Source organism: Lynx rufus, unplaced genomic scaffold (genome assembly GCF_022079265.1).
Source record: "Lynx rufus isolate CCGP_SWC_20201006 ecotype Redwood Valley unplaced genomic scaffold, mLynRuf1.p SCAF_11, whole genome shotgun sequence".
Classification (NCBI taxonomy): Eukaryota; Metazoa; Chordata; class Mammalia; order Carnivora; family Felidae; genus Lynx; species Lynx rufus.
In genome coordinates this window covers 9,389,045-9,413,262 of record NW_025814825.1, presented here as the reverse complement: position 1 = coordinate 9,413,262, position 24,218 = coordinate 9,389,045, and the positions used below count along the sequence as shown (strand labels likewise).

Here is a 24,218-nt window from a genome sequence, read left to right as displayed (position 1 = left end):
TATATAAGCTAATGTTATTTGGGTTATAGTCAAAGATTAGAAACAAGTTTATAAATTATTTTAAACCACACTTACTGCGTTTTCTGATTATAATAGCAATGAAAAATTGAAAAAGAAAACCATACCATAAATAGTAGAAACCACTCACAATTCCATCACAGTCTATAGCTAACATGGACATTTTTTTCTTTTGTTTCTTTTCTAACATGTGTGTTATACATATTCCTTTAGTCATTTCAGTCATTCAACAAATAGTTACTAAGCAGGTTAATGCTCAGGTCATATGCATGTACCTGTGCGTATTTATTTTTACCTGAAATATAATCCACATACCACAGAAATCATATAGTAAAATGTATAATTCAGTAATTTTAGTATATTTGCAAAATTGTGCAACTATCATCACTATCTAATTCTAGAATATTTTCATTATCTCAAAAACAAAACCAACAAACCCATACTCACTAGCAGTCACTTCTATTCTTGCGTCCTCCACCCGCCATAGTATCCACTGATCTTCTTTCTATCTGTATGGATTTGTGTGTTCTAGGCATTTCTATAAATAGAAAAAGTGGCTTTTGTTACTGGCTTCCTCAAATTATTATATTATTTTCAAGGTTTATCTGTTATGTAGCATGAATCAGTACTTTATTTTTATGCCTGAATAATATTCCATCCTATGAATGTGCTATATTTTGCTTATCCATTCATCAGTTGATGACATTTGGGTTGTTTCTACTTTTTTGCTATTATGAATAATGCTTGTTATGAATATTCATGTACAACTTTTTATGTGGACATATGTTTTCAATTCTCTTGGGTACATAAATAGGAATGGAATTGCTGGGTGAGATGGTACCTCTATGTTTAGCAGTTTGTGGAACTGCAGACTGTTTTCCACAGCAGCTGCAACATTTTGCATTCTTATCAGCAATGTGTATGACTTTCAAATTCTCCATATCCTAGCCGACACTTGCTATTTCTGTCATTTTTATTATATCTATCTTAGTGGTTTTGAAATGGTATCTTATTGTGATTTTGATTTGCATTTCCCTAATGAACAATGTATTGAGTATCTGTCCATGTGCTTATAGGCCATTTGTGTATCTTCTTTGGAGAAATGTCTGTTCAAATCCTTTGCCCATCTTTTTTTTCTTTTACTTTTTGTAACTAATCTCTACACCCAACATGAGACTCAAACTCATGAACCACAGATCAAGAGTCGCATGCTCTACTGACTGAGCCAGCCAGGGGCCCCTCCTTTGCTCACATTTTCATCTTTTTTATTGAGTTGTAATAGTACTTTATATATTTGTATAGTAGACTCTTATCAGATAGTGATTTGCATATGTTCTCTCCGTTTTGTGCATCCTTACACTTTCTTGATAGTATTTTTTAGAGCACAAAAACTTGTAAATTTTGATGAAATTCAATATATTATTTACTCTATTGTTGCTTATGTTTTCATTTTATATCTAAGAAACTATTAACTAATCTAAGGTCACAAGCTTCACCCTTTTGTTTTCTTATAAGTGTTTTATATTTCAACTCCTACATTTGATCTTTGATTTATTTGAGTTAGCTTTTGTATGTGGTGTGACATAGAGGTCCAATTTCATTCTTTTGCTTGTGGATATCCAGTCATCCCGGTTCTGTTTATTGAAAGTAATATTCTTTCCCCTTTGAATTGTCTTAATACTGTTGTAAAAAATCAATTGACCATAGATACAGGAGTTTATTTTTGGAATCTCAATTCCATTCTATTGATATTATATACATACACAAATTCCTATTAACAAAAACTACATAAACTCAAGAAACCGCAAACTAGGGGCGCCTGGGTGGCTCAGTTGGTTAAGTGTCTGACTTCAGCTCAGGTTATGAACTCATGGTTCATGAGTTTGAACCCCACGTCGGGCTCTGTGCTGACATCTCAGAGCCTGGAGACTGCTTCGGATTCTGTGTCTCCCTCTCTCTGTGCCCCTCCAAGCTTGCACTCTCTCTCTCTCTCTTTCTCTCTCTCAAAAAATAAATAAATATTAAAAAAAATAAACCACAAACTAAATAGACCTAAAACAAATGAAGAGATTAAATCAGTAATCAAAAAAAAAAACCTACAAAAAAAATCCCAAGATCAGATACATTAATACTGCTGAATTTTTCTAGACATTTAAAGGATTAACACCAATTCTTATCCAGTTCATTGGTATACAGTTGTTCATACTATTCCCTTATAGTCTTTATTTATGTAAAGTCAGTAACAATGTCTCTGCTTTTATTAATGTTTTTAATGCAGTTGACCCTTGAACAATATGGTTGTGAAGGGTGCCAACCCTTGCACAGTCAAAAATTCATAATAACAAAGTCATTAGTAGTTAACTAATATTGTTGAAAAGATTCCTTATCAATATCACAGTTGATTAGCACATATTTTATGTTGTATTATATATATATATAATTTTTATAATAATCTAAAAAAAGAAAATACTATTCCGAAAATCATAAGGAAGAGAAACTATGTCTACAACTATGTACTTTAAATACCCATGTGTAAGTGGACCCATGCAGTTCAAAACTTTTAAGAGTTAACTCTAAATTGAGAATTCTCCTTTTTTCTTAATCAAGCTCAAAGTGTTTAAATTTTGTCACAAAGCCAACTTTTGATTTTGTTGATTTTCTGTCTTTTTTTATCCTCTGTATTATTTATTAACATTTTAATTTTTATTATTTCTCTTCCTTCATGATTTGCTTTAGTTCTTATTTATTCAGCTTCTTAAGGTGGAAGATTCTTCCCTTGATTCCTTTCTTTTTTTTTAAATTTTTTTTAATGCATATTCATTTTTGAGAGAGAGAGAGAGACAGAGTGTGAGCGGGCAGAGAGAGAGAGAGACACAGAATGGGAAGCGGGCTCCAGGCTCTGAGTGGTCAGCACAGAGCCTGACCCAGGGTTTGAACTCAAGAACTGTGAGATCATGACCTGAGCAGAAGTTGGACATATAACCGACTGAGCCACCCAAGCGCTCCTGAGATCACATTTCTTTTTTAACAAAGATGTTTACAGTTCCAATTGTCCTTCTAGAAGTTGTTTTAGGTGTATCCCAAAGGTTTTAGTATGTAATATTTTTGTTTTAATTCATCTCATAGTTTTCTAATTTCCTTTGTTATTTTTTTGTCCCCTTCATTATTCAGGATTATGTTTTTAATTTCCACGTATTTGTAATTTTCCAAAGTTCCTCTTGTTATTGATTTCTAATTTTATTCCATCATGGATGAAGAACATATTTTGTATGATCCTCAATCTTTTTAAGTTAATAAACACTTTTTTTTTATCTGCTAATATATGGGCTATCCTGGGAAAAGTTCCGTGTGCACTTGAGAAGTGCCTTCTGTTGTTTTTGGATGGAAGGTTCTAAAAATGTCTGCTAGGTGTAGCTGGTTTATAGTGTTGTTTGTGTCTTCTGTTTTCTTGATGATTTTCTGTATAGTTATATCTGTTATTGAAAGTGAGGTATTAAAGGCTCCAACTGTATTGTTGAATTCCCCATTTGTTTCTTCAATTCTGTCAGTTTTGCTTAATCAAATTATCTCCTACCAGAGATTGCTTTCGTTGCTATTTATTGTTCTTGTTTTTATGAGTTTGTTTAGTGACTTTTTTGAATTAATTCTGTAAAGTGTGTATTATTTGTCATGTGTGGCTACTGAAGTCTGTTTAGGTTGCTCAGTGGTCAGCTAATGATTGGATGGGGATTTTCCTAAATTCCTGGAAACAATAAATCGATCTTTGCTGAATTCCTGTGTGTGTATGCTAGGGCACATACATTGCTCATCCAAGTAGTTAAAAATTCTGTCTTAGCCTTCTATTCCTACTTGCACAGAGCCTCAAGGTCAGGCATAGGTGAGAGTTTAGGGTTTTCTCAGCTATGAGTATGTATACAACACTGTGTGTGAACATAGCTCTAAGCATGCACTTGGCCTTCCAGATTCCCGAGACTATATGAGGAGTTGTTTAGAGCACCCAATGGATATATCATTTTCCAGCTTTTATTTCTAAGCTTTTTCATTTACCTATTCTTTGCCCCAACTGTTATCTACCACTTCAGGCAACAGAGAAGTTATACCTAAGAAAGAGGCTGTTCATACTGGTTGAGTTCCAATTTTGATTAAGAAACAAACAAACAAACAAACAAACAAAAACAGCCTTGAGACAGAGGTTTTCTAGGGAACCACCAGACAAATAAAGAATGATTATTCTCTGGGACTGGGGCTTTCAAGTAACTCCAGCCCCATTCTTCCTCTCTGGTGGCTACCAGTCTGCTGATTTTTATTGTGAACATACATTATTGGTTTTTAAAGCTACCACAGAGCTGGGGATGGAGGCAGGGTGTGAATAAGGAAAATTAATGTACCATATAATTTGCTATTCTTATTGAGATTTGGCATTTATTTTATGGAATACATGCTCCCAGATTGCCACAAGTATTTGGTTAATTTCCAGAGTTCTGAAACAAAATTTATTATAACCATTTTGCTGGTGTGCTCATTGCTTTTATGGAGAACATTTTTGGAGGTCCTTACTCTACTGTCTTACTAATGTCCATCATTTTGTTTTAGTATGGAGAATATTAATTAGGTTGAAAGTTTTTAGGTGTGTTCATTGACCAGCTATGTGTGTTTATGCTAATTTTTCCTTTTTTCTATTGGATTATTTTATTATTTTTTTGTGTGTGTGGATACTAAACTTTATCTGTCACATATGTTCAAATATTTTCTCCAGATTTTTGTCTTTGAACATCATTTAATGTTTTTTGGATGAAAGAATGCTTATATAAATCATTCATCATAAGCTTGACTCTAAATGAAATACTAAAGGGAACTTCTAACTTCATTCTCAGTCAATTTTTAAGCTCCTTTGTCTTGCATATTTTTCAAAATTTGATGTGTCTTTGTTACTCTTTTCTCTACTCTAAATATTCTTCTAATAATGATGCCACCAACCTAGTGGCTTCCACTCTTCCCAAAATTGTTGCTATTTTTTACGTCTCAGTACCCAGCCCATACCTTTCATGAGCTCTTGTATATATCCAGTTTTCCCAAGGGGACCATCATCCTCCCAGTCTCTGGGCCAGGTAACCTGTAAAGTTATCCTTGATTTCTCCACATCTAATTGTCATCAGCCTTATGGGTGTATTTAGTATCTCTACAATGTGTACTGCCCATTCTGTCTCAATTGTCATTGATTAATTCTGGCTTTCATTATGTCATGTGAAAACTTCTTGCCTGAATTTCTTTACCTCTCTACCTTCTCTCTCTCTTTCTCTCTCTCTCTGTCTGTCTCTCACACACACACACACACTTACTCCTTCCTCCAGAATAATCATTCTCTAAGGCAAATTTTATCCTGCCCCTTTCAAATTCATACTTAAAATCTTTCAAAAGGTGATTTCCTCTTGGAATTCTTTTACTCTATCTGACTATGATCCTTTGTCAAGTGCAGAAGCCATGTTATCTTAATTAAAAAAAGTATGCCCAGTACAGTGCCTGATATATACTAAAAACATAATTAAATTTTAATGAAAGAATTACCAGTAACTTCTAGAATAATTTATTGAATTTATTAACTAATTATGTATAAATTTCCTCCTTTCATTGAAGTTGTTATTTCATGTTGAATGGAATCATTCTTAGAGCTGATTTATTAAAACAGCACTTGTGAGTTAAGCCTTCCTAACTCTAGTGGAGGCTCAGGTGGTTGACAAGCATGACTTAAAACATAGATTTCCTATCATTTCACAAATTGAGTAGACACCTGATATCACCAAATAAGATACTGAAGTGCTTTTAGCGATAATGAATAGGAGGGAGAAAAGACACTTGTATGTTTTATTAGACAAGATCCCAAAGAGGCAGCTGACAGTATAAAATGCAGCAATTGGAGTGTAGATTTTGCAGAGAAAGCCGTCTTATATTAAGACATAAAACAGACATTTTATGAGAAAGTCTTTTAGAAGATCAACAAATTGAATATTCCAAAGCTCTGAACATGTTGTACTTGCAAGCATTATATCCTTTCCCCTTCTCATTAAGCAAACATAGTGATGATAGCCAGTCTGCACTTTATGTTCCCTGGGTAGGGAGCTACAAAGAAACCATGAACAATTGTCATAAGGTGTTCATGGAGCCCATTAATTCAAGGAACAACCAAAAATAATTGCTGCTTGAGTGTCAGCAAAATAGTGGTATAAAGCAAAGGTTACGTAATGTTCAGAAAGAAATGTGCAACCAATGATTGATACCCTTATGTTGACACATTAGCAAGATATAGCCAGTAAAATTTGGGGGAGGATTAAAAAACTTATGATAAATTTGTATTTATAAAATCAGAATTTCTGAGCTGGAGCTTTTTAAATCATTTTTTAGTGATAGGTAAACAAACCTAGGGAAACAAAGTGACTTTCTCAAGATAACAAATGATATAGTTTGAACTATACACATCCTTAATAATCATAATAATTAAAATTAGTAGAGAACACTTAATGTTCCAGAAAATAGTTTAAGCACTTGCTGTATATTTATTTAATCCATACTTTATGAAGTAGATGCTATAATTATCCCATTTTGCACATTTTGAAACTAAAGTATATGTTGAATAACTTATCCAAAATTATGAAATTAATAAATTATCAAGATATGATTCAAACTCGGACAATCTATATCCAGTTCATGAATTTTTAACCATTGTGTTATATTGTCTTTCACTCCCTTTACCTCAGTAAATTCAGGTTTAGTATTATTGTCATAGAAGAATATTGTATAATTATGTTTTGTGGTGACAAATTCCAGACTTCTGTGGGCTTTCTGTATTTAGCAACCAAAATTAAGATAATTTCTTAGAATATGTTTATATATAACCTATAAATATTTTCCTTGCAGAAGATTAACATATGGCTCTTTAGCCTCAATTTATTGATTTCAGTACTGGCATGGATTTGATTCCAGCTTCATTTGCTTTATGGTCTTTGGCAAGTTGCCTCATTTGCCTGTAGTTAAAGTTCTCGATTTATTTTTGTAAGGAGGAAATACTGTCCTGTAGTATGGCTGTCTACAGTGAGATGTGAAATCAGGAGTGAAGGGGACATCAAACTATCATGTCAGTGTGGGAGAGCTACCACAGGCGTAAATTCAGCTCAGAAGGCAGGAGCCTGAATGTGAATGATATGCCCACTGAAAGTACTCTGAAGTGGAATCAATAGTCAGCATCTCAAAAGCTGAACACAGAGTCTCAGTTAGCTGAACAGACCATGTAATCTAAGAGAAATCTTAAAGTATTCTTCAGTCAGAGATACAAACAGGCAATCTGATTCAGAAAGGTCTGTTTACTAGCAGCATAGCTTTAATTTCGTCATCTTGACATCGAGATAACAGTTCCGATCTTGCTTGGCTATTGAGAAAATTTTTAAATGGATTAAAATATCTGGCACAATTTATGGGCGCCTGGGTGGCTCAGTTGGTTAAGCGGCTGACTCTTGGTTTTGGCCCTGGTCATGATCTCACGGTTTTGTGAGTTCAAGCCCTGTGTTGGGCTCTGTGCTGACAGTGCAGAGCCTGCGTGGGATTCTTTCTCTTCTTCCTCTCTCAAATAAACTTAAAACAATTTTAAAAACATAGTTGAAATTTCAGTGATTTTCAAATGAAAGCTTTTGTAAATGAGTGAAGGCATTTTTAAAATGTTTTTCTTTTTTTAATGTTTATTTATTTTTGAGAGAGAGTGAGGGACAGAATGCAAGTGGGGGAGAGGCAGAGAGAGAGGGAGACACAGAATCTGAAGCAAGGTCCAGGCTCCAAGCTGTCAGCACAGAGCCAGACGTGGGGCGTAAACTTTAGAGCTGTGAGATCATGACCTAAGCTGAAGTTGGACACCCAACCCACTGAGCCACCCAGGTGCCCCAGTGAGGGTATTTTTGACTGTTCGAATGACTTGCAACCATTATTGGATTTTTGTCAGTGGGAACCTGGCATACTAAATGTTCTGCAATATCCAGAATAATTCTGTACAACTAGGAACTCCTCCACTCAAAACTACCATTTACTTCTCTGAGAAATGCTAGAAGAAGCTAAGGAATTACAGCTATTTTATTATAAAGAATTCTGTCATAAAGATGAAAGTTCTTTAAATTTTTCATGCCTAAGGTGAGAATGAGCTCTTAATTCTATGGTCTGTGATTCTATTCCTAGATTTCTTCTCCTCATTCTAAGTTGAAGATTCTAAGTATGGGAGACAATTATTTTGTCTCCTTTGTTGTTTCTGTTCTCTAGTCTAAACAATTCAGGTTCCTGCAGCTGTGTTGCTAGTCGTCCCTTGATCTGAAACATCTTGAAAAGCTTGTTATATGGCATTGTCACAGGGGTTCTCCATAATTGCTTGTCTGGACTCATTCTAATTTTTCACTGTTTTGCTTAGAATATATGCCCTGATTTTAGTACATTATGCCATATGGAGTTGTACCTGTGCAATATATTGTGACCTCATTGTTTTCTTGGACCTTTAGTGTTAACTGAGTATTAATCAGCATGTACATGGCTAAATTCAATGTGTGTTCATCTGAAGTTTCAATATATACATTCAAACCGAATTGAGTCTTCACATTGTATAATATGCAATATTATAGACTGAGATATTCAGATATAAAAGACTGAGAATTCAGATATAAAATGAAGAGGGCGGGGGGAATGACTAAACTAATAGTCTAAGAGTAGTAGCTAATTGTACAAGAGTGATCATGAGGAAAGATTCTGTGGGAGGGATGCAAGATAGTGGAGGGGGCATAGGATGAGCACATAGGCAAGAAGGTGATTAGCTAGGAGGATAAAAGGACGTGTAAGTTGCAAGGGGGCTTTTGAGATCATGGTGAATATGGAGAGAACACAAACATACTTGCTGCTCTTACATTCATGCATTACACAAATGGAGAATAGAAGCAGAGCCTGGCAGGGGTGAGAGGCAGATCATTACAGGGCCTTAAGTGCCATTTTAAGGAGTTTGGAAACCATCTTGTCTTATGCACAAACACTGGAGCATTTCAAGTAGCAAAATGTCATACTCAGTTTCTGGCTAAAGTGTGGGAGGCATTTTGGGGGTGTGGGAGCAATATGGGAAGCCACAAATCCTGTTGGGAATCTCTAGCCAAAGTGGTAGAGATTGAGGGCCTAAATAAGTCAATGGATGGGGGATCCAGACTTGAGAGATGTTTAGGAAGTAGAATCAGAGAGAGAGAGAGAGAGAGAGAGAGAGAGAGAGAGAGATCTAAGAGATTCTAATATTCTGGGTGACTAGAGGGTGTTATATTCCAGAAAGGTAGGGAATTCAGGGGAGGAATGGTTTTAGAGGTGTAGAGGAATTGATGAGTTTGCAAGATCTGCAGCTGAGCCTGAAAACCTCCATAGTATATTTGTACATTTAGGTGTTAGAACTATATATTTGACTGCTTTGTTTAAAATAGTACTTACTAAATTGTATACCTGAAACTAATATTACCCTGTATGTTAACTTACTGGAACTTAGTAAAACCTATAAAAAAAGAGAAGCATAATGGACTAGATTAGAACTATTTCAGAACCCTAAATAAATACATTTGAAAAGTTTGTGGAAAAAATATACTCCATGGATAGATGGGTATTTCAAAATTAACCATATATCCACACTTATTCATTATATTAAAAGAAAATTACAAAGTAAAAATCATATGATTGTAGAAATAGATATGAAAAACATTTGATAACAATCAGTAGCCATTTAAGGTAAAAACATATATACAATAGGAATAGAAGTAAACTTCCTAAGTATGTTAAAGACCTAAAATCAAACAACACATCATCTGTTAACAAATACCAGGGGGCACCTGGGTGGTTCAGTCGCTTAAGCGTCTGACTTCAGCTCAGGTCATGATCTCACGGTTTGTGAGTTCGGCCCTGCATCGGGCTCTGTGCTGGCAGCTCAGAACTTGGAGCCTGTTTCAGATTCTGTGTCTCCCTCTCTCTGCCCCACCCCTGCTCACACTCTGTCTCTGTCTCTCTCAAAAATAAATAAAATTTAAAAATAATTAAAAAAAAAAAAGAAATACCAAGACTGGCCCTTTATATAAAACGTAAATGAAGGATGCTTTCTATCATCACAATTATTCTAAATTGTTTGGCATTTCTGGATACTAACAAGTAAATCAAATAAACCTTACAATTAGTGGGAAAAAAGGAAATTAATCATTATTGTTTATAAGTGATTTGATAATAAATCTGAACTCAAATGAAATCCATTAAGAAAACAAAAATGATAATTTATTGAGGAGCCCAAATACAAGAAAACATTAGTAAAGTACAATGTTAATAATTGGGAAAAAATGTTTCTTCACACTAAAAACAAAAACATACAGTAACTAAAATAATTTTAAATTTAAATTTAAATTTATGTTTTAAAAGTTATTCAGGGAGATAAAATAAGAATTAAATAACTAGACATAAGTATTGTGTTTCTAGATGGGAATACTTAATATCATAAGGATGTCATCCCTTGACAGATAAATATATAAATGTAAAGCAATTCAAAAGTGCCTGATTTAAAACACATGCACTCACACATACACTCTTTAACGTGTGCACATGCGCGCGTGCACACACACACACACACACACACAGGTGTATACACAATAAAAAAATTTTAAAGTTTGTGTAGAAAAGTAAATAATTTCCAAATGATGTCAAAGTGAGCTTTAAGAATAAAGATATTATGAAAGTTAAAATAAGAAGAAAGTAACAAGAAGATAAGTGTCTTCATGCAGGAAATAATTTGGTTTTAATAAAATGACATTGTCTATAAATTTAAAGATAAGATTTTCAAGATAATATTTGGTTTAAAGTTTTGACTATATTTATCAATGAATTTGTTTTTTATAGTTTTAAATGAGCTATAAGCAAAAACTCATTCTAAATTTTTGATTATACATAATTATGTAACATGATATTCAAAAGTAAGTAAGTCAACATTGGGAGTACTTAAGACATTTTTTCCTGTAAAGTAGTCTATACATTATTTAGGTTTGAGTAACTCTTTAAGTGAAAGTAATCCTTGGTCTTCTAATATTGACTACCTGTCATAAATCTGTCATTAATCTAAGCTCTGGGTATACCTGAGTGTCTATAACAGACCTAACTCCTGATCTTATACAGTGTACGTTCCATAGGGGAGCAGCCGGTAAACATATAATGCTAATAAATAATTTGTGTTTAAGTGCTATGAGGGAAATATAAAAAGCAAATGAGACAGAAGACTACTGTGGCAGGGGGAACACCCTTAGATCCATGGACTGGAAAGTCTTACCTGAAATGCAGATATTTATTTATTTATTTATTTATTTATTTTCTTTTTTATATATGAAGTTTATTGACAAATTGGTTTCCATACAACACCCAGTGCTCATCCCAAAAGGTGCCCTCCTCAATACCCATCACCCACCCGCCCCTCCCTCCCACCCCCCATCAACCCTCAGTTTGTTCTCAGTTTTTAACAGTCTCTTATGCTTTGGCTCTCTCCCACTCTAACCTCTTTTTTTTTTTTCCTTCCCCTCCCCCATGGGTTCCTGTTAAGTTTCTCAGGATCCACATAAGAGTGAAACCATATGGTATCTGTCTTTCTCTGTATGGCTTATTTCACTTAGCATCACACTCTCCAGTTCCATCCACGTTGCTACAAAAGGCCATATTTCATTTTTTCTCATTGCCACGTAGTATTCCATTGTGTATATAAACCACAATTTCTTTATCCATTCATCAGTTGATGGACATTTAGGCTCTTTCCATAATTTGGCTATTGTTGAGAGTGCTGCTATGAACATTGGGGTACAAGTGCCCCTATGCATCAGTACTCCTGTATCCCTTGGGTAAATTCCTAGCAGTGCTATTGCTGGGTCATAGGGTAGGTCTATTTTTAATTTTCTGAGGAACCTCCACACTGCTTTCCAGAGCGGGTGCACCAATTTGCATTCCCACCAACAGTGCAAGAGGGTTCCCGTTTCTCCACATCCCCTCCAGCATCTATAGTCTCCTGATTTGTTCATTTTGGCCACTCTGACTGGCGTGAGGTGATACCTGAGTGTGGTTTTGATTTGTATGAAATGCAGATATTTAAATCTTAAGTGATGAGATGGAATCAGACAGGCAACAATTTGGAAGAACAGTTTCCAAGCAGAGACCACAGCTGGAACCAGGGTCCTGAGGGAAAAATTCTAGTGTATTTAAAAAACAGTAAAAATGGGAGTCAGGGTGGAGCCTGGTGTACCTTGTAGTGGTGATGGTATAGTATGAGATAAAGATGGAAAGTGCTGGACCATGTAAGATATGGTAGGAGGTTTTGATTTTATTCAAAGTATAATAGGAAACTACTGTAGTGTTTTAATCAGGGAGATTATATAATCTAATTTACATTTTTTCAAAGATCAACCTGGTTGCTCTGTGGAGACTGCTTTACAGGAAGAGGGTAAATGTGGAAGTAGGGAGACCACTTGTAGACGTATCATAGCAGTGATCCAGGTTTAGAATACACTTATACATATACATTTTTAGAAAGATGTATAAGATGATGGAAAGTGGAAGTGCAAGTGATGAAAAACAGATGGATTGAGGGCATATTTTGGAGGTTGAGCCAATACAACCTGCTGATATATTGAACGTTGGCTGGAGGAAAAGTATTTAACATGAAAAACTGAGTGGATTGGATGCTAGTACCACTGACTGATGGAAAGAGCTGAGGGATAAATAAGTTTATTGCTAATTTGTTTTGAAGTTTTCTCCCACAGTGGGTTAAAATCAAGAGTTCATTTTGCCATGACTCTCTATTGAGACTATTCAAGAAACATGAAATTACTTTCCCATTGAAGTCATTATGATGTTAACTATTTCGATGTGCTAAGGATTCTCCTCCCCAAGCCAAATATTCTCACTTACTCAATGAGCACATGGTTTTGGGTCTTTTCAATTATCCATATTGCTCTCCTCTGGATAGTTCCAGTTTGTCCTTGTTCTTTCTATTTTTTTCTATTTTGTTTCTAACCATTTTATTGAAATATAATTGACAATAAACTGTACATATTTTAAGTGTACAATTTGATGAATTTGGCATGTGTATTAACCCCTGGAAACCATCATCAAAACAAAACAACAAACATTTCTAAACCCTTCAAATTTTTCATGGCCTCTTTGCAGCCCCATTCCTAGATAACCACTGATCTGCTTTCTATCACTATTGATTAGTTTGCATTTTCTAGAGTTTTATATAAATTGAATCATACAATATGTAATTTTTTTTTGGTCAGGCTTTCTTTGGTTAGCATAATGTTTTACAAATTTATCCATGTTTTTACACACATCACCGTTTGTTCCTTTTTATTGCTGAATAATATTCCATTGTATAGATATAACATTATTTATTTATCTATTTACCTGTTGACAGACATTTGGATTTGGGTTGTTTCCAATTTTTGGCTGTTACAAATAAAGTTGTTATGATCATTCATGTACAAGTATTCATATACAAGTACAAAAGCATATGTTTTAATTTGTGTTGGATATTTATTTAGGATGGAATGGCTGGGTTATGTGATAGATATATGTTTAACTTTTTAAGTACCTGCCAAACTGTTTGTCAAAGTTACTGTACTATTTTCCATTTGCATCAGCACTGTCACTGACTTGCTAACACTTGGTATGGTCAGACATTTCTTTTTAAAAGTGTGGTATTACTCACTGGACACAATATTTCATATGTGATCTAAGGAACAGGGATACATGATTAGATTTATGAAACACTTGTTGCCTGGATGGTTTGCAATGTGCTGAGTACTTTGCTAGGACACATCCTCTGTTATTATAGGTATTATATGCCTTTGAATGCAGCCTAAGTAAAATGGAGTTGAATTCTTAGCAGTCACAGCATACTATTTAACCACATCGAACTTATGGTCCAATAAAACCTCTGGATCTATTCTTTTACATTTTTGCTGATGAGACACGCTTTTTATCCTCAGTTTAGGCAGTGCATTTCATAGACCTATTATATTTAATATACTTCAAAAGAGAATTTGTGATGGCTTTTCATGAGAGCACCAAATACAATAAAATAACTAAATTAAGCATACTGATGATGCTAGAACCAAGCAAGCAAGAGTGATGAGATAATACTAATAGAAAACCCAGACCAGAGGAAACTCCTGAAAATGAGTTTCTTGATAGCTTAAGTCAAAATGGATGTGACAGCTCATATTAACAAATGCAAGAAAGCCCAGCAGAGGCTATGAAAACTCAAACTTCTTTCTAATTCAGCTCTGAAGGGAAGAACCTGAAGTCCAGGAAAGAAAATAACTACCTTTCTGGCTCGTTAAATCTGTGGGAGTTTGTTTGTTTGTTTGTTTGTTTGTTTTATTTTGTTTTGTTTTTCAGAAAATAGATCCTGAGATTTCACTCATACTAAGAGACAAGGATTTAGAGCTAATGGACACAGGCCTAATTATTTCTTTCAGGTAGACATTAGACTTCCAAGTATAGGTACAAAGTTGTGGCCCCTATTCCCTGTGGGCACCAACTGAAGATTTCTGAGGCTAAAAAAATACTTTTTAAGCATTCATGAAAATCACCTTTTTCATCCTTTATTTTTACCTTTTCTATCTGTACTGCTTAGGGTTTCTTTGTTTTAATTACCTTGCATTCTAACCCATACTTTTTCCAGCCACTCCTCTTGTGTAGACTTGTGTTTCAGTGGTTTGGTCTATATCCACACTGAGACCTCTATTTCCTGAAATACTTATCCATAAACTCTAAGTAGTTATGACCATTAAAATATTTCTAACTTATATGACAGATTCATAGGAAATGAGGCCTCAGTAAGGTCTTAGCCTTTGTTGGGCAAATCTGTGTGTGGAAGGAATCATGTTTGGTTCTGTGAGAAAAGTTAGAATAGTTCAGTTTAGGTCTCTCTACCCACTTTTAGTTCCTTATAAAACTACAAATTTGGTAAGCAAGCCAATTTTTTTATCACTATTTTGAGAAATCTTTTTATAATATGTCTTTTCTTTAAGTATACAACATAGTTTAGTGGTTAGGAGCTTAGATTCTGCTGTCAGACCACCTGCCTTCCAATTCTCCTGCTCAGTGTATGATATTCAGTGACTTTTATCTCTCTGAAAGTCAGTTTCCTCATTGCTTAAATGGGGTTGCTAATAACATCAACTATCTTTCAGGGTTGTTGCAAAGAGCAAATGAGTTAATATATAGAACTATGTCTGGCATGTAGTAAGTGCCATGTTGTTAGGAATTGTTATTTATATCATGTTCTAACTTCAGCATTTAACAATTTAAAAATTTTCCTTCTCTCTTTTGCTTCTCTAGTTCCTAAAAATACTCACGTGATCAATTATCTATTTATTTGGTAGTTCATCATTGAGCATTTCATGTTGCTATATGAGAATGACATTTTCCCTCTGATTTCCCAATGTATTGCTTTGAATTGTGAATGGTGTAAGAAGAGGGGTATTACCTAATCTATTCAAATTAGGAAAAAAAAGAGTTAAGTGAGAAAGCAGAGAAAACTTTCTTGGCACTGTACATCACAGGAGCTTAGTCAACACGTGCTTTTCTAGTTGTTCCCACTCCGCCGATTACATTTTATTCTCTCTCACTGCTCCCAGTACCAATACGTGCATGTAAATTTATTTCCTGGAAAATAAGTATTATAACTCCTTCGAAACATTATCTCCTGCTGAGGAGGATGATCATTTTCAAGGAACCAACTCGTTTTTCAACTGCTGTTTTCTGTTACCTAGATCTATTGATTCCTGTTAGTAATTTGAGTTTACAGATGAATATGTAAAAGTGGGGACTTTAATTTTCTGATATAAATAGATATCCTGGAACATATTTCCTTGTGATTTACTCCTCCTTAAATTGCCCCTATTACTGCTTTAGATTACCAAGAATACAGTTGAAGAGTATATTATTAAAAAAGAAATCTGGGGAAAAAATCCATTAATACATGATTAAATTGAGTCTTCAAAGAAAGATTTTTAACTGAATGTTTTATTCTTTTTCTTTATTTTGTAAATAATAAAACTGAGAACTAGCTGTGTCAAGGATCCCCAATCAAACCACCAATCAAACGAGGTTTGATGATATGCTAGGAGGACTCCTAGGATGCAGGAAGGATACAGTTGTACTCACAGCTGTATTTATTACACTGAAAAGATACAAAGCGAAATCAACAAAGGGAAAAAAAATGAAAGGAGTAGATTTTGGAAGAAACCATGTTAAAATTACCAGAAGTCCTCTCCCAGTGGAGTCATGCAGGGCATATTTAATTTCTCCAGCAACAAATTATGACAACATGTGTGAAATGTTCTCTACCATGGAAGCTGGGCTGAGTCTGGAAGTTCACTGTTTTCACTGGGATCTGACCATGTAGTCAACCTTTGCCTAACATGTACCAACATTCCAGACTCCCAGAAAGAAACCATGTCTCCAGCGAAAACTATATTGGTTGTATAATTGTTTAAGCACAATGAATTATTCTAATTAATTAGGGAAAACAGCCTAGGGAGACTGTTTGCCATTCAAGTTTTTAGATCCCAGCCAAAGACCAACCTTGCAAATAGGTCTTTTTAGTCTCAGGCCTGTATGTTAACTATTTTCTGTACATGAATTATATTTAGCACATTTCTAAATCTGTATAATCTTTTGACAACCACTATGCTACAGGTTTTGATCTGAAAATAACTGAGGGGAGCAATGTAGATTTTATATAACAGAAGTTTAATAGATATTAATCTACTCAGTCCCTCTTTGGAAAGAAGAAATAATGCCATGATTTTCTGTCTCTAATATTTTATGAAAAGAATGATCCTTTCACTAGACTTCTCAGATATTGTACAATGAAAAAAAAAACTAAAATTAAGTGTATGTATGGACATAGAAAGGGTCACTAGGGAATATGGGGTGAATCACAAAGGACTTGATGTTTGTTCTCATTATTAGGAAGCAAGAAACTGAGTACTGCCAGAAGTGATATTGATTGTAGGGATGATGCTGACATTTGCTAATGAGGAGTGAGGGCAACTGGAGATATCAGGGCCAGAGTCACAAATCCCAGTGATTTGTAAGCAAAAACTCAAAATGAAGCTGTTTAAAAGATAAAACCGAGGAATTCTTGAATTGTCAGAGACTTTCAATATTGTGGAAATCAGTTTAAGAGCTTGTAGTGTATTATTTTTGTTTCTTTGGGTGAACCACAGAAATATGTCTAAGATAAAAAACATTTTTCACATACACACATATACAGATCTAATTACAGCAGGTAACAGTTAAGAAAAAAAATAAATCAGATACCCAGTGGAGGTCAAAGAATACACTTTTGTCTGAAAATATTCACAAATGTCAGTAGCAACAGATGAGAAAGAAAAACAATATATGCACATTTCCATTTTTAAAACAAACAAAAATCTGACATCTTTGATTTCCTGGCTTTAGTTTATCAGTGGCATAAGGAAGATACAACTTTTTGGCCAGTTCAGTGCAATCATTATTTAATGCCTATTATTTTTCCACAGGCTATTTGGGAAGTAGTTAATCCTAGTTAGTGATTAGGGCATGATATTTGGAAACAAAGACACCTTAGTTGAAAACTTAACGTTATTCCGTATGCTAGTGTTGTTACTGTTGATGTAGCACACCTTCTGTATGCCTCAATTTGATCATCTGTAAAATGAGAATTGTCCTGAAAATTAAATGAGATATTATGAAAGGTGTTTGTCTATGTGCTAGGTGCAAAGTATCTATTCAACAAATGGTTCATGTTTGTGGCTGTTGCTACAACATAATATGTGCTATAGATATGGTCCCTTCCTTTAAGGATTATATATGGTGAAAGAGACATACAAATAACTTCTTCAGTGTGCAGGGATAAAAGTTGATATAAGATGCAGAATTGGACAGAAGTGTAAGATATTACTTTGTGTTTCCAAAGATACTAACTTCTCCAAGGGGGGAAGAGAGAAAGTGAACTCAATGCAGAGTCTTCGAATTTACAAGTGGAAGCTCTGTAGTTGAAGGAGGGAAAGGACATTCCAAGGGGACAGAATTCATATGCAAATGTATGTTTAGGGAATTATAAGCCATTGATATTAGTGGATTGTAAAATGTGAAAGTTAGAGACAGGAAGAGTGGAAAGCTAGAACCAAACCAAAATGAACTAATAATCTCTCTGCTTGGAAACAAAAACAAAGGTGAATTATGTATTGTGAGAATATACAAATAATCGCAACAAATTTTTTTAAATGAAGCATATTTAAATTAAATGTTGAAATGTTACATATTACAGTTTTTTGTGTTTTGAAAATGCATACACTAGTGTAATTCACATTCCTAACAAGATATAGAATACAGATACAAAATATTTACGATATGCCATTAAGTTCATTCGGCCCCCTTGTCAGTAACATGCTACATGTCACATTGCCTCAGGCTCAGATTACTTTTACTGTAGACTAGTTTTGCCCAGTTTAGAGTTTCATATAAGTGTAAAAGTAAGGCTTCTTTCACACAGCAAAATATTTTGGTATTCCTCCTTATTGATGACTATATCAATACTTTGGACCTTTTATGGGAATGAAAACTGGTGCAACCGCTGTAGAAAACAGTTTGGATGTTCCTCAAAAACTTAAAAATAGAACTACTCTACAATTCAGGAATCAATCAATTGGGTATTTACCAAAAAAATACAAAAACACTAATTCAAAGGGTTACATGCACCCCTATGTTTATTATAGCATTACTTACTATAGTCAGTAATACAATAGTCAAATTATGGAAGCAGCCCAAGTGTCCATCAACAGATGAATGGACAAAGAAGATGTGGTACATATATATGATGGAGTATTATTCAGCCATGCAAAAGAATGAAATCTTGCCATTTGCAACAACATGGATGGAGCTAGAGAGTATAATGCTAAATGAAATAAATCAATCAGAGAAAGACAAATACCATATGATCTCCCTCATAAGTGGAATTTAAGAGGCAGAATAAGCAGAGAGAGAGAGAGAGAGAGAGAGAGAGAGAGAGAGAAACCAGAAAACAGATTCTTAACTACAGAGAACAAACTGATGGTTATAAGAGGGGAGCTGGGTGGGGATGGGGGATTTGGAATTCAGATTAAGGAGTACATTAATCATGATAAGCACTGGGTAATGTGTGGAAATGTCGAATCACTATATTGTACACCTGAAACTAATATAACACTGAATGATAACTATACTGGAGTTGTATTTAAAATTTTAATAAAAAACAGTTTGAACCTTTTAATTATCCAGTAGTATTCCGTTGAGAGAATATACTAGAAATTTAACCAGTCTTATGCTGGTGGAGATTTGAGCTGTTTCCTGTTTGGGGCTATAATGATTAAAATGACTATGAATATTTTTGTACAATTCTTTTTTGTCAGTATATATGTTTATTTCATTTGGATACATACTGAGTGGGGTTGTCTGATCATAGATATAATGTATATTGTTATAATATATAAAATATATTATATATATTGTAACATAGTTGCCAGCATTTGTTGTGGTCCTTCTTTTTAATTTTAGACATTTTCATGGATGTTGAGATGGTATTCAGGTCCATAATGATACTTGGTATCGTTTTTGATGTGTTTATTGATCATTTGTATATCTTCTTTTGTCAAATATCTGTTTGAAAATGATTTTATCCACTTTTATTGTTTTTACTTGTCCTTTTATTGTGTTGAAGAGGTTACAAATTATTTATACAGGTATTTTGTTACATGTGTGTATTATAAATATTCTCCCAACTTTTGATGTCCCCATTCATATTCTTAAGTGTCTTTTTAAGAACAATCTAAAATGTCATTTTTTTAATATTATCATGACCAAGAAATTTTGCCTTTTGCAAGATTGCAAATACATTATATTATGTTTTCTTCACAAAGCTTTCTTGTCCTGGGTTTTACAGTTATAACCCATTTTAGACTAATTTTTGTGCATGGTATAAGAAAGTAATTGAAGTTAACTTTTTAAAAATTTAGATGCTTAGTTGTTACAATTCCATTTATTGAAAACTTACTTTTCCCATTGATTCCTCCGGAGACATTGCAAAAATTGCATTGACCATATAAATGCAGGTCTATTTCTGGAATCTCTTTTCTGTTTAACTTATTTATATATCTATCCTTTTGCACTTTTCTTGGTTACTGTACCTTTATAGAAAATCTTGAAGTCAGTCACTGTTTTCTTCCAACTTTGCTGTTGTTTGAGATTCTGTTGTCTATTCTAGATTTTTTGCATTTCCATATAAATTTTAGAATCGGCTTGCCAGTTTCTACAATAAATCCTGGTAAGATTTTGATTGAGGATACATTAAAAGATTTTAGATTATAGATTAGTTTTGGTAGGTTTGGCAATGTAACAATATTTACTTTTCCAACATATGTGTAACTCATAGTTATCCATTTATTTAAGACTTCTTTACTTTGTCTCAAATATTTTGTAGTTTTCAGTATAAACTTCTGCACTGTTTTGGTTACATTTATCCTTGTGTGTTTTATGATTTTTGATACTATTTCAAAGGGCATTGTTTTTAATTCCATTTTCAATTTGTTCATTGCTAGTAAATACACTTGTACTTGATTGTTTCAAATTGATCATTCAGCCAAAAGTTACTAGTTCTAATATTTCAATAATAGATTTTTTGGTGATTTTTCTATGTATACTAATCATGTCTATGAATCATGTTGTCTGAGACAGTTTTTCTCTTCCTTTATATTTGTTATGTCTTTTAGTTATTTTTCTTGCCTCATTTGTTGACTGGGACCTCCAGCATAATGTTAAATAGAGATGTGGAAAATCTTAGAAGAAAAAACATTTGATATTAGCTATAGAATTATCTTTGGTTGAAGAAATTCATTTCTGTTCCTAGTTTGCTGAGATTTGTTTTTTCATGAGTTGGTGTTGAATTTTATCAAGTGTGTTTTTCTTCATATATTTAAATGATCGTATAATTATTTGCCTTTATTTTGTTAACTTAGTGAATGATAATAATTTATGAATATTAAACAAACCTTGCATTCCTGAGATAAAGCTTACTTGGCTAAAGTGTATTATTCTTTTTCTGTAGTGGTGAATGTGATCTGCTAATATTTTGTTAAAATTTTCTGCATGCATAAGTATGAAGGAAATTGGTCTATAATTTTATCTTGTTAATGCCTTAGTATGGTTTTGGTATTAAGATTATGTTGGCATCATTAATGAGTTGGACAATATTCCTTTTTCCTATATTTTTAAAAGATTTTGTGTAAGATTAATATGACTTTTAAAAATTTTTGATAGAACTCACTAGTAGAGCCATCTAAGATTGAATTTGTGTGTGAGAAATATGATTATATTTTATTTAGTAATATTTTGCTTTTGTTTTCATAGATGAGATCTACTATGTCTTTTTTTGCTTTTGTTTTGGTGCTATTTTTGTCAAATTTTAAAAAATAAGATTTACCAGAAAGAGAGCCAAAGCATAAGAGACTGTTAAAAACTGAGAACAAACTGAGGGTTGATGGGGGGTGGGAGGGAGGGGAGGATGGGTGATGGGTATTGAGGAGGGGACCTTTTGGGATGAGCACTGGGTGTTGTATGGAAACCAATTTGTCAATAAATTTCATATATATATATATAAAAAAAAGAAAGTAAAATGGATTGAGATGCTTCTCCATTTTTATTTGTTCTGGAATAATTTATATTATATGAGAATCTTAAAAAAATAATTATTCCTTGATACATAACTCACCCATTAAGCAACCTGAACTTAAGTCTATTTGAAATTATTTGAAAATCTTCTGGCTACTTTATTAATTAGCCTATTCAGATCATCTATCTTAAATTAATTTGGTCATTTTTTTATAAGGCTATCCATTTTATTGAAATTTTTAAATTACATAGACAGAATTATATATAATATTATAGTAATTTAAAAATTTCCAAATTTTTCATATTCTGACATAGTTTCAGAGCCTGAGGATTATGTAGTATATAGACCTTGTAAAAGCTTATGTATAAATCTATACAGGATAAGTTAAATCCATAGAGGATTTAATTAAGATAATTTTGAAATATTTTTTTGATGATTGTCTACTTTTTCAATAATAAGCTATATTAATTTACATACCACTAAGCCAGATGATCTATGAGATTGTGCTTCCTTTATCACTGATACTTCTTCATTATTATTTTTTTAATCTTTATTTTTGAGAGACAGAGAGAGTGTGACCAGGGGAGGAACAGAGAGAGAGGGAGACAGAATTAGAAGCAGGCTCCAGGTTTTGAACTGTCAGCACAAAGCCCACCTTGGGGCTTGAACCCATGAACCTTGTGAGTTCATGACCTGAGCTGAAGTTGGACGCTTAACTGACTGAGCCATCCACATGCCCCTATCACTTATGCTTTTTATGTTATATTGATTGAAGGAGCCCTTTTGAGTAATTTAGCATTTTTTAAACATTTATCACTATTGTATAAACAACAAAGAGGAAAATACAAGCAGAATGCATGGGCTAGGTTTTTACTCTTAACATTGAGAATCTAATTCTTCTAAATATCCTTTTATTTTAGAGTCATTTGTATGTATGTTTTTCAACACAATATTGGGATCTGTGCCACCAAGAATATTGATGATGCAACTTTACCCAAACACCATTGTTGGATATTTCCTATAGTGTGTGACATCTAGAATTAAATTACCTTAGCTTTTGTTTATCTTAGAATGTCTTTTTTACTTAATTTTGAAGGATATTTTTTCTGGATATTGAATTCTAGATTTGCAAGATTTTTTTTTTCTTTTAGCTCTTAAAATTGTCATTTAATTGCTATTTAGTTTCCACAGCTTCTATTAGGAAGGCAGACAACATGCATATTATTGTTTTCCTAAAAGTAATGACTATTTTTTCTCTGGTTGCTTTTAAGATATTATTTGTATTTCATGCTGGTGTAATTAAACTGGTTCTGTTTTCCTCAAGGAAAATGTTTATCCTGGTTGGGGTTCACTGAGATACTTGAATCTGTGGGTTTTTTTTTCTTTTGTCAGAATTTAAGAACTTGTAAAATTCTCAGCCAGTATTTTTTTTTAATATTGCCTTGGTCTCTTTCTCTCTATATTCTCTTTTTGGGACCACCATTAGGCCTTTTGTTGCTCCAAATAGGCCTACTTAATTTTTGTTGTAAAAACATTGTGGATTACATATTTTAGAGGCTCTAGATTATTTTAGTCTTCCTTTAAGGGCGTTGAATTTTATCCTAACAGTGGGTTAAATTATTGGCAGATGACTTTGGTTCTGTCAAAGCTTGCTGTAAGGTCCTCTTTGTAATTTTTAAACCATGCATTTTTCCCCTTTCCTTTTTATTCTATGAATAAGGAAACCTCTCTCATGGATTTGTGTTTAGTAAGAAACTGTATATATATATATATATATATATATATATATATACACGCACACATACATATATATATTACTTCTGTATGCATATATATGTATATGTGTGTGTGTGTATATATAATTCTGCTCTATTTGGTTATACATTTTGTTTTGTTTAGCTAGCTGAATCATCCTTCAGATCTATAGAGGGATGACAGATTAATGCATATGGTTCAAAGAACAACTGTGGATGTCTAGCAGGCTTTTATTTAATATGTCTTTTTTTTTTAATTTTTTAACGTTTTATTTATTTTTGAGACAGAGAGAGACAGAGCATGAATGGGGGAGGGGCAGAGAGAGAGGGAGACACAGAATCGGAAGCAGGCTCCAGGCTCTGAGCCATCAGCCCAGAGCCCGACGCGGGGCTCGAACCCACGGACCGCGAGATCGTGACCTGAGCTGAAGTCGGCCGCTTAACCGACTGAGCCACCCAGGCGCCCCTTATTTAATATGTCTTAACAGGCCAGAAATATGATTGTTTATTCCTACTTTTTGGCTTTCTGAGACATTAATCAGATGAAGTATACAGCAAAATACTACCATATTCACTCCACACTGATTTTAGAATCTTTTTGTAGAACTACTCTACTTATTGAAGTTTACTTGTTTGGACTTCAGCTCCTAGAATGCAATGCATTATCTCTAGTTCCCTTCATT

The 24,218-nt window shown here is 33.8% G+C and overlaps 1 protein-coding gene across 1 annotated transcript in view; it reads left to right on the top strand.

Annotated features, from left to right (window-relative positions):
* Nucleotides 1–24,218, top strand: part of CTNNA3 (catenin alpha 3) — a 1,681,070-nt gene that overhangs the window by 812,622 nt on the left and 844,230 nt on the right. The gene's annotated exons all lie outside the window — the stretch shown is intronic.